Source organism: Nipponia nippon, unplaced genomic scaffold (genome assembly GCF_047370975.1).
Source record: "Nipponia nippon isolate SJK-2023a ecotype South Korea unplaced genomic scaffold, ASM4737097v1 scaffold_1, whole genome shotgun sequence".
Taxonomy (NCBI): Eukaryota; Metazoa; Chordata; class Aves; order Pelecaniformes; family Threskiornithidae; genus Nipponia; species Nipponia nippon.
Window position 1 is genome coordinate 106,761,294 of NW_028262290.1, and position 17,252 is coordinate 106,778,545.

Genomic DNA, 17,252 nt, shown 5'->3' on the forward strand with positions numbered 1-17,252 from the left:
TCCTTTCCCCTTTTCTTACACAAATTCTGGTCATCGTTCTCTTTCAATACCCTGCCTTTTAACCCTATTTTCACTAGAAAACAGATTCGACATGCAAGAAAAGGTGCAAGCTTTTGATATTACCTCTAGGAGATATTCCTAAGGCCACTCAGCTTTTTGTTACCTCTCTTCTTCAGTGCCAGAAGGTGGTGCTCTTGTTAATCAAGGAGCTTTTTTGTTAGTTTTACTGTGGCTTTGATATTGTTGAGGAAAACCATATTGCTCTGGACTTGGTCTACTAATACCATAAAGTATTCTGTATGCCCCTGTATTCACCTGCATTCATAGGTGAATGCACAGCAATGCAATTTTCAATAAAAAGCTTCAGAGCGTCTCTAATTGCTGAAACTCAGTCAAATGTGATTATCCCTGACTGAATTTCATGAGTACAAGAGTAAGTAATGTGTACCTGTTTACCATCAAGAGGGACAAAATTAAGATTATTAAATCTTTTGAGAGCACAAGGGCACAAGCCTGACAAAAGGCAAAAATATGTTGCTGAAAAGATTAGTGGTAAGAAACAGGTGTGTAGACAAAAATAAAGTCACGTTAGCTGAGACTGTAGACATTTTCCACGGAATACATCACCATTCCTACCTCTTGGCACACAGTGGTTTAAAACTGTTCATAAAATGTTTCCTGATTCAAATATAGAACAAAATTTTCCTGTGGGAAAACTGAGTGCAAAGCAATTTGCTGTCATCTGTTACCACGACAGATGGGTGGAAACTGTGTTAGAAGAGCATGGAGCTTCCAATGATTTTGCAGCTGATGAACACAAAAAGTTGTTCCTACCTTGAAAGGGCTCTTGAAATCAAAGAAAGGTTTTTAGGTTTCCTAAGGAACGGTGAAATCTCTTTCTCTGGACACTGGATTTTCTAGATTTAAAAATGATGCTTATAAAACTGAACAGTAGGAAACAAATGCTTATATTTCAGGTCCTTCAGTGTTTCTCTAAAGTTCGGAGATGTGGATCTGCAGAGATAACCACTTCCTTTGTGTTTTACAGAGCCAAAAGAAACATTTTTCATAAAACAAGAGAGGCTGGCAGCCCCAGGTCAGCACATGTCCCAGTGAGAACGAAAGCACGTGCCAAACGCATCCAAGTGTTTTGTCATCTGTTGTCATGGCTATTGCTTTGTGCAGGTTTGGGGCAAGGGAGGAGGAGAAGAAAATAGCACTAAAGAGAAGAAAGAAGGAAAAAAGAGGCACAGGCTTACTAAAGGGCACTTGGCTCTGAAAAGAAGCTTTGAAAGGTTTTTTTTGGACATAACATTATCTGGGGGAGCAAGGAACCAAAAGACATGACTTCTACTCTGAGGTTCAGGACTTGGCATGTTCCTTTTAAAAAGCCATGGTTGCACTTTAAATTTTCAAACTCAAACAACTAGATTTTATCCTTAACTCCTTGTTTACCTGCAAGACCATATAATTTTTTCCAGCCCCTCATGTCAAAAGGGATAACTCTTTCTAGTCATCCTTGATGGATAAAACTAGATATTCCTAAGATTGTATTTTAGAGCAACAAAACAGGTCATGGGTGTAATTGTCAAACATCATGACACTTTCAAATATCTCCAGCTTTAGATGGATAAATGGTGTCATCTAAATCGAACAGTACAGTGAACTATTTTGTTCGTGTATATACAGCATTGAAATGCTCAATGTGTTATACCTCAGCAGGAAAAATGTTTTAAAATTTCCACCCACACACTCTTAATTTTAACCCATAGAAGTCATTAGTAGTTTCTAGCTCAGGTTTTAGCATTAATTGGAAGTGCAGAGTGAGCTCAGAATAGGCTGGCAAACTGATATAGTTTATTCAATTATGTAATTCTTAATGATTAGCCTAATATGCTCCTAATTAAAACTATACCTGACCCCTTGGTATATTCAGTTATGACTCTGACTGGCATTAGGTTTACACATATGTCTACTTCAGGTAGCATAATCTTACACATTTATTTAGTGACTGCGCACACTAGGAAAAAATTGTAAAAAATACCAACAGTAAATGACTCAGTAATATTTTTAGTTCAGTTGATGTGTCTGGAGTTATTCTCATGTAATGAAGAACACAGCTACAGCAGCAACTCACCACAAGTCCGAAAGAGTACAAGCATTCAGATTTCAGCCGCGATGCTGGCTGCAAAAAGCCCTCTCGTTGACCAATAGTCCCCTTTGGCACTCACGGGCAGACTTTTTGAGGCCAAGGCAGCATATATATGACCTCTCTCATGACTTTTGCCTTAGATTTGGCCAGAGGAAGTTAAGAGCATGGGATGAAAAAAACCACACTGTGGACCACACTTAATAAACAATGGTCTTCTCTCTCCTCACACCCCCCGGAAACCCAAAAAAGAAAAATAAATTGTTTGTATCAAAGTATGAGCAGACTTAAATGCAAGGATAACTAAACCCAATACACATACATAAGCATCTCTAAGGTCACCATTTTCACCCTTTTAAAATAATTGTTTCTTAAGGATAGTGCAGTGTAAACCCAGCAAATTATTGTAACTGAGCAAGAATGAACCGATAGCTAGGTAAGCCTAAAGTTTTAATACTACCTCTAAAAGGAGCAAGAGAAATGCTATCTAGGAAGAGCATAGAAGCCTTAATGTTTATCTCTGCCCACATCTAAGTACAATGGTGCTTCCGAAAAACAAGCTAGTAAGGCAGACCCTGTGTGGAATAGCAAGCAGAACCTCTGACAGGCTCCTGCATCCTCCTGGCAGCAGGCAGAGCACCCACAGCCTAACGGTGCTGGTGAGCTTCTGGCTTCATTTAAAAAACATCACACCAGCGGAGGACTGACGTCATGGAGTCATCTTCTGACGTTTCACCCAGGCCAGAGCCCAGGGGAATGGAGGTATCAAAGGATCCTGAGCAAGCGCACAGGTAATGACAACAAAATATTACCCTTGTGCCCCACCTTCAAAACCAGGTCCAGCCCCAAATCTTGATCAGCTGCAACATGATTCCTTCTTAAATTGCATTACAAATAAACACTTGCTTTCTTCTACTTTAATGCAGACAGATCAGGTGCTCTAGTTCAAAAACTACCACCCACAACCCTATCAACACATGTGACAGTGGGGTAGGATTCAGAATACCTGAGGAGCAGGCTCCTGAGAAGTTTCTTATTTTCACTGGCATTTGAGTATCTCAAGCAGAAGAGTTGTGCTACTGACAGCAGGGAGGAAAGGCTTTCTGACACATAAAAGCAGAACACCCTGGAGAACAAAGCCTCCCCAGTCATCTCCATGTGGACACCAGAAGGTGAAATCAGACACTGAAATCAGTGTCTAGTTCTCACCACTAAAAAAGTTGGCTCACGCTGACCAAGATGATGGAAAAAGGGAATATAATAACAATAGCAATTCCCAGTACAAGGAGAAAATAAACCTTCCAATACCTGATGGTTCTCTAAAACTAATTTTGTATTATTTCATATGTCCTCTTATTTGTATTTCTGGTATTTGCTGTATCTAAGCATGTTTATGGACAGCTTTTTCTGCCTGTCCTGACTCCGAGGCTTGACAAAAATAATAAAAACATACTTAAAAATGTAATGAGATCACTATTTTAAAAATCTTAAATCCTATCCAGAAGAGAGCTGAAGGTATACAGGACAAGAAAACACAGCAATGGAAAAAGTATTAACTATGTTCTTTTTGTTATGTTCATTGTCTTTTATGCTGTGTCTTACATGGAGCAGTCAGCAATTATTGAGAGCCACTGATGTGAAAACAAGGGAATTTTAAATGCTAATTTGTCATTGACAACTAACCTACACAAAATCCTGCTTCTCCAAACACATGAAGAAAGCAGATTGTTCCTTTGCTTAGAAGCCCTAAAGTTTAACACTTAAAGCAAACTCTTTACCCAAAAGCCCCCATGTAAATAGACCCATATTGTCTATGAACAGACTTGGTTTATTCTTCCTCCTCTCCCAGTAGACATTACCAACCCCTCAGATTACCTCTGCAGGCTAAGCTGTTTATGTATCCACTCCTGAAATGAAGACCGCGTTACCAAGCAGCACGGCCCAATGGCTGAAACAGTTGGTGATAAGGTCCCAGTCTCCACACTACACACATTTCAGGAGTTTTACTTAGTGCTAGCCTGATCCTATGGATCAAATGCCGACTGCCATCCTGAGTTCATGAGGTATGCACCTGGACCACATCTTCCAGCTTTGTTTCTTTCCAGTGCCATCCAACCCACGTGCTTTGAGACTGCTCTACAATGGGAACTGAGGTGCAGTAAGGGGACACAGTCAGGAGATTCACTTAAAAAAATGCATGAGCTCTACATTTGGACTAAAACACTAATGTAGATGCACCCATAGCAAACTCCTACTACTTCATCCGTTTAAGCTAATTATAACTTCTTCAGGTGGCACAGGCTAAGCCAGAACAGAATGCTTTTCAAAACCCTCTGTCTTCCACTCTTTTACTCACAACCTTTTCCATAAGCTTTGGTATCTCTGAGAACCAGTATCTTAGTCCATCTGCCTGTTCAGTCAAGGAACACCTTCATGCCAAACTGAAGCAGGAACTGCCACTATTTGCAGCTGAACTGAGCATTCCTGGCATGCCTTTCAGCTTTTCAGCCATCACACATCCATCAAACTGAGCTTCTGAGGTAACACGCACCATGAATTTCAACAGAATAAATATACCCATGGAGAAAAACTGGTTCAAAACAGTAAAAGCTGCAACAGAAGCCCAAATCAGATCAAACTCAGGAAAAGATTAGACACCTGCCACATTAAGAAAAATAACCTTCTAAGGTGAAGCCTTAGACAATGGTAGGTTTCCTGGCCAGCCAGCCAAAAAGACATCTGAAGCAAATTGCACACGGTGTCGGTCAGTCCTCATTGCTTTCAGCCTCTGTTTTCCCTTTCTTCTGCAAGGGAAAGCACTCAAGAGATTTCACATTTCCTATTATATCTTCAATTTAACATGAATTTACTACTTCCCATTCCTTATTCTGATTACATTAATTTAAAATGAAAAAAATCTTGTGTATATTTATTGAATAAATCGCCTATTTTATTAGCTGTCGTTACTAAGGCTATATATTTTAGTAATGAATTCAGTGTTGATCAACACATTAAAAGATGTTTAAAAAGTGGAATTTAAGCAGAAAGTATTTTTGTACAAATAATACAATTCTTTAGGGCTGATACTGGAAGCAAACTATACGTTTGATAAGTAACTTGCATTGCAATGACATTAAAATAATATTCACAAATGTAAAAGGTTAATGTAGAATACATCTAAAGCAAAAAAAGGTAGAAAGGGCTTTTGTAGAAGTATAGCAGAAAAAAAAACTAAATACACAAAGAACTTTTATAAAATAACTAGCTTTAAGGATACCAAATATTGTGTTCCACATTATCTTGCACATTCTTTTTAAATGATTGTATTCTTTAAAATCTTGAAATTAATCACAGGATCATACAATGGTTGAAGTTGGAAGGGTTCCTCTGGAGGTCATCTGGTCCCACCCCACGGATCAAGCAGGGCCACTGAGAGCCAATTGCTCAGGACTGTGTCAAGCCAGCTTTTGAATACCTCCAGGGATGGAGACTCCACAACCTCCCTGGGCAACATGTGCCAGTGGTCAGGCACCCTCACAATAAAAAAGTGTTTCCTGATGTTCAGAGGGAACGTCCTGTATTTCAGGTCATGCCCATTGCCTCTTGTCCTGTCACTGGGCACCATGGAAAAGAGCCTGGCTCCACCTTCTTTATACCCTCCCTTCAGGTATTTATAGACATTGATAACACCCCACCCCGAGCCTTCTCTTCTCCAGGCTGAACAGTTCCAGCTCTCTCAGCCTTTCCTCAACAGAGAGATACTTCAGTCCCTTAATCATCTTAGTGGCCCTTTGCTGGACTCTCTCCAGTATGTCCATGTCTCTCTTGTACTGGGGAGCCCAGAACTGGACACAGTACTCCAGGTGTGGCCTCATCAATGATGAGTAGAGGGGAAGGATCACCTCCCTCGACCTGCTGGCAATACTCTGCCTAATGCAGCCCACAACACGGTTAACCTTCTTTGCAGCAAGGGCACATTCTTGGCTCATGGTCAACTTAGTGTCCACCAGGACTCCAAGGTCCTTTTCTGAAAAGCGGCTTTCCAGCTGGGTGGTCCCCAGCATGGGGTTGTTCCTAGCTACGTACAGGACCTTGCATTTCCTCTTGTTGAACTTCATGAGGTCCCTATCAGCCCATTTCTCCAGCCCACTGGATGGCAGCACAACCCTTTGGCATCAGTCACTCCTCCCAGTTTTGTGTCATCTTGCTTTTGTGCCAAACTTGCTGATGGTAGACTCTGCCCCATCATAGAATCGGTTAGGTTGGAAAAGACATTTCAGATCATCAAGTCCAACCATTAACCTAGCACTGCCAAGTCCACCACTAAACCATGTCCTCAAGCACCACGTCTACCAGTCTTTTAAATACCTCCAGGGATGGAGACTCAACCACTTCCCTGGGCAGCCTGTTCCAATGCCTGACTACCCTTTTGATGAAGAAATTTTTCCTAATATCCAATCTAAACCTCCCCTCGCACAACTTGAGGCCATTTCCTCTCATCCTATCGTTACTTGGCAGAAAAGATTGACCCCCACCTTGCTACAACCTCCTTTCAGGGAGTTGTAGAGAGCAAGAAGGTCTCCCCTCAGCCTCCTCTTCTCCAGGCTAAACAACCCCAGCTCCCTCAGCCGCTCCTCCTAAGACTTGTGCTCTAGACCCTTCACCAGCCTCGTTGCCCTTCTTTGGACACGCTCCAGCACCTCAATGTCCTTCTTGTAGTGAGGGGTCCAAAACTGAACACAGTATTCAAGGTGCTGCCTCACCAGTGCCGAGTATAGGGGGACGATCACTTCTCTAGTCCTGCTGGCCACACTGTTTCTGATGCAAGCCAGGATGCTATTTGCCTTCTTGACCACCTGGGCACATTGCCAGCTCATATTCAGCTGGCCGTCAACCAGCACCCCCAGGTCCTTTTCCACCAGGCAGTTTTCCAGCCACTCTTCCCCAAGCCTGTAGCACTGCATGGGGTTGTTGTGACCCAAGTGCAGGCCTTAGGTTTGTTGAATCTCATACAGTTGGCCTCAGCCCATCGATCCAGCCTGTCCAGATCTCTCTGTAAAGCTTTTCTACCCTCCAGCAGATCAACACTACCAGCCAACTTGGTGTTGTCTGCAAACTTACTGAGGGTGCATTCGAACCCCTCATCCAGATCATTGATAAAGACATTGAACAGAACTGTCCCCAATACTGAGCCCTGGGGTACACCACTAGTTACTGGCCTCCAACTGGACTTCATGCCACTTATCACCACCCTCTGGGCCTGGCTATTTAGCCAGTTTTTAATGCACCTCACTGTCTGCTCATCCAGCCCATACTTCAACAGCTTCTCTATGAGTATCTTATGGGAGACAGTGTCAAAGGTCTTACTGAATCCAGGTACACACTAGCCACTGTTCTCCCCTCATCTACCAGGCCAGTCATTTCATCATAGAAGTTTATCAAATTGATCAAGCATGACTTCTCCTTGGTGAAGCCATGCTGACTACTCCTGATGATTTTCTTGTCCTTCATGTGCCTGGAAATGGTTTCAATGATTAGATGCTGCATCACTTTCCCAGGGACAGAAGTGAGGCCGACCAGGCTGTAGTTCCCTGTGTGTTCCTTCTTGCCTTTCTTGAAAATAGGAGTGACATTTGCTTTCTTCCAGTCTTTGGGCACTTCTCCCAATCACCGTGATTGAGCAAAGATTATCGAGAGTGGCCTTGCAATGACATCAGCCAGCTCCCTCAGCACTCATGTGTGCATCCCATCAGGGCCCATGGTCTTATGTATGTCCAGTTTGCTTAAGTATTCCCTGATCGGATCTTCTTCCACCAAGGGTACATCTTCCTTACTCCAGTCTCCCCCAGTGCATGGTGTCTGGGATTCCTGAAGGCAGGTCTTGCTAGTAAAGACTGAGGCAAAGAAACCATTGAGCACCTCAGCTTTTTCCATGTCCTGTGTAACCAGGTTCCCCATCTTGTTGAGCAACAGGCTCACATTTTTCCTTGCCTTCCTTTTGTCACCTGTGTACCTACAGAAGCCTTTCTTGTTGTCTTTGACATCCCTGGCCAGATTCAATTCCATTTGAGCTTTAGCATTCCTAGCTTCATCCCTGGATACTTGGACAATGTTTCTGTATTCCTTCCAGGTTACCCGTCCTTGTTTCCACCCTTTGTATGTTTCCTTTTTGTGTTTGAGTTCAGTTAGGAGCTCCTTGTTCCTCTACATAGGCCTCCTGGCATTTTTGCCTAACTTCATATTCATTGGGATGGAGCTCTCTTGAGTTTGGAGGAGGCGATCCTTGAATATTAACCAGCTTTCTCAGGTCCCTCTTCTCCCTAGGGCCTTATCCCATGGGACTCTCCCAAGCAGATTCCCTGAAGGGGCCAAAGTCTGCTCTCCTGAAATTCAGGGTTCTGAGTTTGCTTTTTACCCTCCTCCCTTCCCTCAGGACCCTGAACTCCACCATCTCATTAAGTAGATCTCTATTAATCTCAAGTTATCATTTACGTTTTGCTGTGTTATATTTCTATCAAATGTTTTTTAGCTTTCCTTTAGAGTGCAGAATATATCTTCTATGTTATTATTTTTTAAAGTTGAGGGCAATTTCTTAATTGTATCTGTATTTAGGAAAGATTTTTTTTTCCCACAGGCAATAAATAATAAATTGTGTGTGCTATGGAATTAATCTTTTAATAAATATGTATTCTAAAAAATTAATACTACAGTATTGGCTTATTACATGATGTTATGTCTGTTTCATAAAAATCCAGGACATCATATAAACAATAGTAATTTCATAAATTTCTTTGTTTTTAAAAGAGAGTTCCAGTGACATGAAAGGAAGATAATAATGAAAAGTATGTTTCACATTATTTGAAAAACAAATAAATACCACTTAGACATTGCAACAACTTCTGTTTGCTTTTGTAACACAAAGCAGAGTGAGGACATATATATAATTTCCTGCTCTTTCATAAAAGTAAATATTCTGTATCTCATGATCTTCAATAAGTAAAAACACAAATACAAAAGGGAGTTATATTTATTTTATTAATTCAGGTCTGGGTTTTGGGGTTTTTTTAACAATCCTGAAAAATAATTACATTTTAAACAAAAGCAGTGAAACATGGCATTTTGTTTATGCAATTTTCATAGCAATTTTGGAGGGGAGAAATAGAACTGTGGGACACTGCAGTTCTACAGGTATTTCTTTACAAGTGTGGTGTATTTAAGCTATTCTCTCACTAAGACACATATCATTTCAGTGGAGGAGGAAGTCAAATTTAGATCACTGGGACTATTGTTACAATAGGTTAATGTTTCTTAGAATTATAGGAGAAACTGTGCTGCAAATGATCAAAACATTGAAGACACATGAATGAACCATAGCAGGACAGCAAAGGAGAACAAAGCACTGGAAACAAAGAAATAAAAAGTGATGGTGTCAATATTTACCTTTTTTTTAAAGTTAAGTATCTGAAAACACATGAGCACAGAACAGGAGCTTCTTTGACCTGAGAGACAACTGCAGCTGATTTATCAAGATAGAATGGTAAAAAGATTCATATTGTTTTCAGTGAGATTTCCATGTCCAGAATAAAATATAGTAGCGTAAATAGTTTGAAAAGTGCAGTATCTTCTGGCAGCATTAGTTGCAGATGCCCCATTTTCTTTCTTTCAGTCCTAAGAAGCAACTTTTTACCTCCTAAGGCCCACTTGGTATCAGAAATGAACCTGATGCAAGTCCTACCTGCTCTGTAGGAGAGAAGATACGTTCTTGTTCATGCCATAGAGTTCCCTTTGCTTAAGAAGTGGTTGGAGAGACAAGAGATAACCTTTTTGGCTACAGCCTAATTAGCACTTCCAATCCTTTCAAGAGTAAATCTGTGCCAGCACCTTCCACCATTTCCAAGTAGAAATGTAATTATGATTTTAGTCATGTCAAGTTGGAAAATCTCAGTTTAAGAATACAGATCCTTAACCTTTCTGCACTTTTGACATGGAAATAAGGAAAACATTTTGAGTTTTGTAAAGCGCTGCGAACCACAGAGGAAGGTGCTAAATAATATATATTTATTAAATAATTTATTTCAGCACAGCCATTGCATTCTTACTGAATAGCTCTCTCTCTGTGAGTGTCTGTAAACTTAATGCAATGTTTACATGCAAGAATAACAAACTGCTCTTGTAAAGAACCTATGCTACAAAACATAAAAAGCTTCTTCTAAAGAGTAGAGTTTGAGTTTTATTAAATGATTCCTACAAGTGATTAGATATTGAGGCTTACAAATGAAATAGAAATAAATGTCAAGGCCTGTTGCTGTTCTCTAAAGAGCAAGACTAAAATTATCTGAAATAGATATTTTGAATTTAAACCAGTTTTAAGAGTCAATCTCATGGATATGAGTATCTCATACATAGCTGAGACTTACTGTTTTCATTGCTTTACTAATAATATTCCTTGTATAGGAAAAAATCAACTGTTGAAAAATTATGAAAATAAAAGTGTTTTATTACTGCATAACATACACACACACACAGAGATGGTATGTTCTTAGGAAAAACAGCGGAATACTGCACCTAGCATAGAAACATTATCAGCTTGCAAGGAGAGCAGTACTGAGAAAGGTCTGAGACCCCTACAACTCCTAAACAAGGCTGCAGGAAAGAAATTGCTACATATGAAAGAAATTGCTTTGCCATCCTTTAAATAAATACAATGTACAGCTAGCCACCTTCACTGGCTAGTTAGTAAGTAAAACCTCCTGTCTGACCTAAACCTTGCTAGCTCAAGTCATGACTCTGGCTCAGAGGAGCGGACTCATATCCCAGCCGCAGCACACCTGCCCATATGGTTCAGAGCACCATGCCTTGATGGCCTCCTCGCGAACACAAGGGAAAGAGGAGGGCATCTAAAACATTATCCACACCATAAAAGAAACAAGAAAAGCCTGAGACTTCCCCTTTAAAATGTTACAGATTTAAAATACACCATGCAGACCGTTTGCAAATTCTGGATTAAATAACATTCTCTCCACTATGCCAAGACTCAAACCTGTACATTATTGATAAAATGATGACTTAAGGAAAAAAAAAAATATATATAAACAAGCACATCCCTTTGGAAGCCTTTCCTCATGCCTGAAGGCAGTTACAGAAGGACCAGCTGTTTTAAGTCAACTATAGTCTGTTGCAAAGTACCATCTAGTGGTGATTCTAATTACACAAACACACTGAATTCCACACACATAAACTTTCTTTGGCCAGTTAATGTAAGAGCACAGATTCACCAAAACTGAATTTTGCATTATGATACCACCCTATATAACACTTTCACTCAAAACAAAGAAAGAAGTACATTATCCTTTGCTCTTACCTTTGTTCAAATACCAGATCACGAGTCACTGGAAAGGCATGACATTCCTGAAGAGAAATGAAAGGTCTGCAACCTTGTTGCTGAGTTTAGCCCACTTTCAGGATTGGAGAAGTAAAGACTTCTGGAAAGGGCATTATAGTAATTACCAAAAGTGGTTTTTGCTCTCTTAGCAGAAACCTCAGATGGTGCTTTCTAGCAAATTAACTAAGAGAGCAACCCAGGAAAAAAGCAGCGCCTTCACCTTTTTCACGTTGCCAATTCTTGGTGTAAGCAGGGACATGTTTACTTGAAATAAAAATACAAAAGATTTTATTGGAATTTTTGCTATTGATTATCTACATTTGCTATAATTGAGAACCCTTCCACCTCTCCTGGGAAGTCTAATCCACATCAACTCTGATGTCAAACCATAGACTAAATTGTTCAACACACGGTTGATGATAAATATGACTACAGACAGTGCTACTGTGATTTTTGAGGGTCTTTAGGAAATAGGGTAGCAAAGCAGTAGGTGATAACCAAACGTAGGTGTGTTTGTTGTAGCCCCTGGTTACTCCAAGCCTGCGGACCCTGACAAGGACAGAACATCTGGCATTGTATTCATCTACACAGCCGAGAATTCAGCCCAAATGCTCAGTCTTATATGTCAGGTGGCCATGGCTAATGTTATTAAATACTCCTGTAGGAATGTCAAGACCTGTATCAACTTAAGGAAGCAACAAAAGCCAGGTCAAACAGAGCTAATGGACACTCTTAAAAAATATTATTTAAACTTGCACTTAAGCCCCTGATGTCAAAGTTAGAAATGTCAGGTAAAGAATTCTCAGGCAGACTGAAAACAGCAGCAGTTCGCACACCAGCAGTGGATTTACTCTTGGTGAGTGATTTGTGGGGAGTAGGAAGGAGAGCATATGCAACTCTTAAAATAGTTTGCCTTCGCCTATCCTTGTAATTTTCTTTTGCCGTGCAGATAATGAACTGTCACATTGGCCTTTGTTTTCCTAGCCCAATTCTTTACATTCCTTGGCTTGCAGAAGCAAATATCATCTTACAATAACTTTTTTTTTCAAACCTCCTCCCAAAGGAGGACTCTCTTTCAACATTCATTTTGTTTCTCTACATCCCATCCATGAGAGTATGTAAATACTACGGCAAGAATTTCCCTTCATTGTGCACACAATCTTTCAAAGTGGTTTTGACTTCAAAAGTTTAATCACTAAATGTAAAAATCTCTTTAGTTGCCAGACTGTAAAATATGCTACCTCATGGAACTGTGTGTCATGTGTTACATAGGTCCTCCTCATGCAGATGATCGAAAACCACGTTCTTTTCCTAAAAGAAAAAAAAAATCACTCATTTTTATATTTGCCAGTTCCTGCTCCCCTTACCTTACCCAATTAATTCTTCAAGCCCTCCTAGTAGTTTCTGTTCTGATTGAACCATCAGAATATACTCCATCAGGTTGTTTATCTTTATTCTACCATGTCATAATTTCATTTAACTGGTTTAACTAGTCAGCTGTTGAAAACAGCTCTAGCAGAAAATCTTGATTATTCCAACTGCTTGACAAATTCAGTTCAAAGAGAGCTTGTCAGTGCTTTTAAATACAGTCAGCGTAACAGAATTTTGAATCTATTTCAGTTTTTACAATAGTGGTTCAAATACAATTACTTTCGCTATATGTTGTATAGATATTTTTGAAACCTAAAGCATATACACTTTCTCAGACAGTTCTTCCAGAGGGCAAGTTATAATCACATGGTGTCAAATTGGACAGAGTTATTCCTTATTGTTTTATATGTGAATTACTTCCAATTATTTCTTGTTAAGTGTACTGTTGTTTGCATGAGCTAGAATTGTGCTGAAATTCTTAAAACATTTGTGTCATTTGAACTGCGTCAGACGGATAAAGTAGGGAAATAAAAGCCAGAAATTTGAATGATAAAAATACTCAAGAGTGAGATTCACTTCACAGAGGTAAATAGATACGATTAATTTAATGATTATGATTAATTTGAATAGGACAATCACAAATAATCTGAATTCCTTGCCTTGGTATGATATGGAGTATATCTGCACTTTCTAGCCTCAATATTTTCTAGCCTAAACTTCATACGCTACTTTCCTCTGTTACAGATTTGCATTGTTAATATGCAAAGTCATACTCCACGGTTCCAAACCATAAAGAAAAAGGTGAGAAACTTCACAATACCCATAAATGGAAAATTGCTGATTTTGCTACAGCCTGCATACATATGCAGCTCTGCATACTTCTCTTGTCTACTCTGTGCTGATATTGCACTGCACCCCACATTTGGGAAAGATGTTCCTGCTTGAGATGCTAATATGGTTTGAACTCAGTGGGTGTTCTGGAATTTAAAAGCAGCAAAGCCTCAAAATGTCAGTCAAGTCCTATTCAGATGGGGCATGGCACAGCCTGGAGGTTTTTAATGACAATACTACCACAGATGATTGACTCTGCCTCTGTTCCTGGATCATCCGCCAAAACAATGAGCTCTTCCCAGAGAAGCCGGTGAGGTGAAGCTGGCTCTCGCTGACAGGAGGAGGCAGGCAGGATTTTGAAGAAAGAACTGTTTGAACCATAGTCAGAGGGTTAGAAGGCAAAAAGAAAGGAGAGGATGCACCTCAGGACCCCTTCTTTTTTTTCGAAGTGTAAACACCTATGACTTCCAAGCCTATATGTGACTGCATTTTAGACACGCTCTCCTTAATTCTTGCTCACCTACCACAATCCACCTGAGAAGATCAACGACAAATTGGTAGCAGTTGGCACCCACTGGATGAGGTGACAGAGTAATATGTTTTCTTATGGGAAAATTTCTAGGCGTAAAAATGGTTTCACCACCTGGATTCACATATAGGCAAACTGTGGCTGAAATCTGTGGAATTACAGAGGGTCACTTGTACTGTACTGCACTGGCAAGAGGCTCTGAAAAGGGAGAAGTGGAAATTACGGGAGCAACACTCACATAAATGTAGTGTATGATTATGCAGGCTTTCAGAGGAAAATTCAAACTTGCTTGTACTTCCAGTAGCTTTAAGCTGCACAGTAGTGAAGCTGGGTCAGGACAAATTGTAGAAGCCTAGCCAAGGCCTTCACACTGGTAGCTTCTCAACAGCTTTGTAACTGCTGGTACCAAAACCAGCGAGCTTGGGTATGCCCATATGGGCTAGAACGGCAGCTCTGGATTGCAGGGAGGGTATTCTCATGGCGATAATGTGACTCTTAGTTCGGCAAACTGTACATATATGAGGAAAATGGATGTAAGCTAGCCAATGTAATTATTTAAGAATTTGAGATTTCAGCACAACTTATGCCTTGATTTTGTTTGAAAGCAGAAAACTGAGAAGAAGCATCCCTTAGTGCTTTTACTCCTACAAAAGCTAGAAGCACAATAGGAATGACACAGATTTCAAGCATGTAATATACAACAAACTGCAACTGCAAGTCTGTGCTTGGAAATATAAACAGGAGAAAAATACATTAGCTGAGCCTTTAAAGCATAAGAAAACAAGAGCATCTTGGAAAAAATACAGTGCTAGTTAGAAAAAAAATATATATCACACAGTTCAAAGAATCTGGTTCTGATTTGCTATAAATAGAAGGGATTTTTGATCTACAGTAATCCATGTTTTGTTATTCAGCTTTAGACAGTGGTAGAAGAGAGGGAATTAGGACTTCCAGTCTTCCTTCCTAACCCTTTTGAAGGGTTTGCCACAAAGGAAGTACTGAACATCTAACTGAACCTCAAGCAGACTATGTCTTACCTACAGTTCTGGAAAATTATGTTTCAGTAGGAACCATGAGTTATCCTGATATGATTTTCTTTCTGGAAAACAACTGCTTCCCAAAGCTCCTGTCTGATAAGAACTAGATCATGGGCAAAAAAAATTCCAAAGTATTATTGGCTACAAACACTTGGCTGCCTGCCCCTCAAAAGGCAAGCATAGACTAAGGTGATTTATTCAGACAGAAATTAATTCTTAGGCCTGTGACCTAAGGATGTGCAGCAGAAACATCGGTCCTTGACTTGCAGTTGATAGTCACAGGATTGCTACAGCTCTTTAGCTGTGACAAGCTCAACGTCATGACAGTACCTATTGAAAGGAAGAGATAAAGATGGCCTCTAACCCAAAAGTTCAAGCCAGAACAGTGGTAATCAGAACTTTGAGAACATGAGGCAATCATATCAGGGACTGGCAATTCATCTTACGGACTAAGTTAAGAGATGCACTCACTTTGAACGTCTCTGAGACAGTGTCATCTTCCACAGTTTCAGTTTGTTAGTTTTTTCTTAAATACATCCCTGACCAATACAAGCAAAATTTGTTGGAAGTCTTTTCAGTTCTCTTTTTCTGCTATTAACCATTCCCTAAATTCAGCATTTTTGTAGAAATATATTCACACTCTGCAGTGTTTCTCTACAGCTTTCCCAAATTTTCTCTCATTCTGGACACTGAAGTACATTCACCTTCTTTTAATCAATCTTCTTTTAAAGGGCTATCTTCTATTTCCATTTCAGACATAAGATTTTATCCATCCAATATCAATCCCAGTCTTGACCTCTGGAATTTATAAATGAGATCAGTGGTTTACTTCAAAAAAATCAGAAAGAATTTTCTTAGTTTATACTTTGTTCTAAATAATTTTTATTTCTAGAAAAAGACAGTCAAACAACAGCTTCATAGGGTCAACCAATACATAATATTCAAGTATAAACTAACTTATTTCTGTTCCATATTCTCATATTATTAGCTAGTTGAGTATTGACAGACACTTTAGCCCTGGGGTTTGACCAGCTTTAGCCAACACATCAACATTTGCATTACACACAGACCATCTCTGCTTGACTCATGAGCCCAACAAAAAACATTAGCTAATTAGAAAAAGGACCCTTAGCTGTTCAGTCAGATTGCTCTTGCGCACTTGTAGTTCGGGATCACCCAATAACCTCTATAATTCACACTGACTAGCCAAAGCCAGCAAACTCTGCTCTGCACTCCCAAAAGGCAGACCTGCTTGGGTTACAAATGCCTGTAGCAGACTGAAGGAGGTTCTGCAGTGCAGCAGGAGATGCAGTCAGCAATGAAAAGCCCTAGCACAGCCCAGAGGGCTACCTCTAAAGGTACAAGAAGAGGAAGGTTAGTGTGAACTTTAGATTAGGTGCTGCAGTCCAAGGTAAGATTTTGGTCAGATACTTACCAAAAAATAATCAGTCCTTACTGATAACAATTGCTAGGCTTACTTTCTTAAATTGACAGAAAGTTATGGAGAAATACTTTTATTTTTATTTAATTTCATATATTCACCAAGTTTAAGCTCTGAATCAATATTCTATAACACAAATACCACAGAAAAAATAAAATACCAAATTTTGTAATAAACAGATTCACAGTAAAAATATCTGTCAGGTAGATTAATATTCTGTAATGTAGGCAGAGCATCAAGCAGAGGAATCCTCCTGAGCTTTCATAAGAAAATGCTGCAAAGCTTGTAGTTCACATGGTTTTGATAAGAAACTCATAAACACTGACTCTTTCCTGAAGTTGACCTTGTATTTGCAACTTTTTCAGAGGACAGTTTGGCATTTTAGCAGAAAATTCAGTTCGCTATCATGTCACAGCAATTTTAATTGTTGTGTTCTGAATTAATACTCACACTTGGTTTGTGATTTATTAAAACAAAAATCCAATTCTTTCCATTGTTTGGTTTCTATTTTT

General features: G+C 39.7%; 1 protein-coding gene across 1 annotated transcript in view; it reads right to left on the minus strand.

Annotated features, from left to right (window-relative positions):
* Nucleotides 1-12,790, minus strand: part of RAMP3 (receptor activity modifying protein 3) — an 88,660-nt gene extending 75,870 nt beyond the window's left edge. The window contains exon 1 of the mRNA XM_087766266.1: nucleotides 12,773-12,790. The gene's annotated coding sequence lies outside the window, so the exon portion shown is untranslated. The remainder of the gene's footprint in view (nucleotides 1-12,772) is intronic.
* Nucleotides 12,791-17,252: the final 4,462 nt, after the last annotated feature.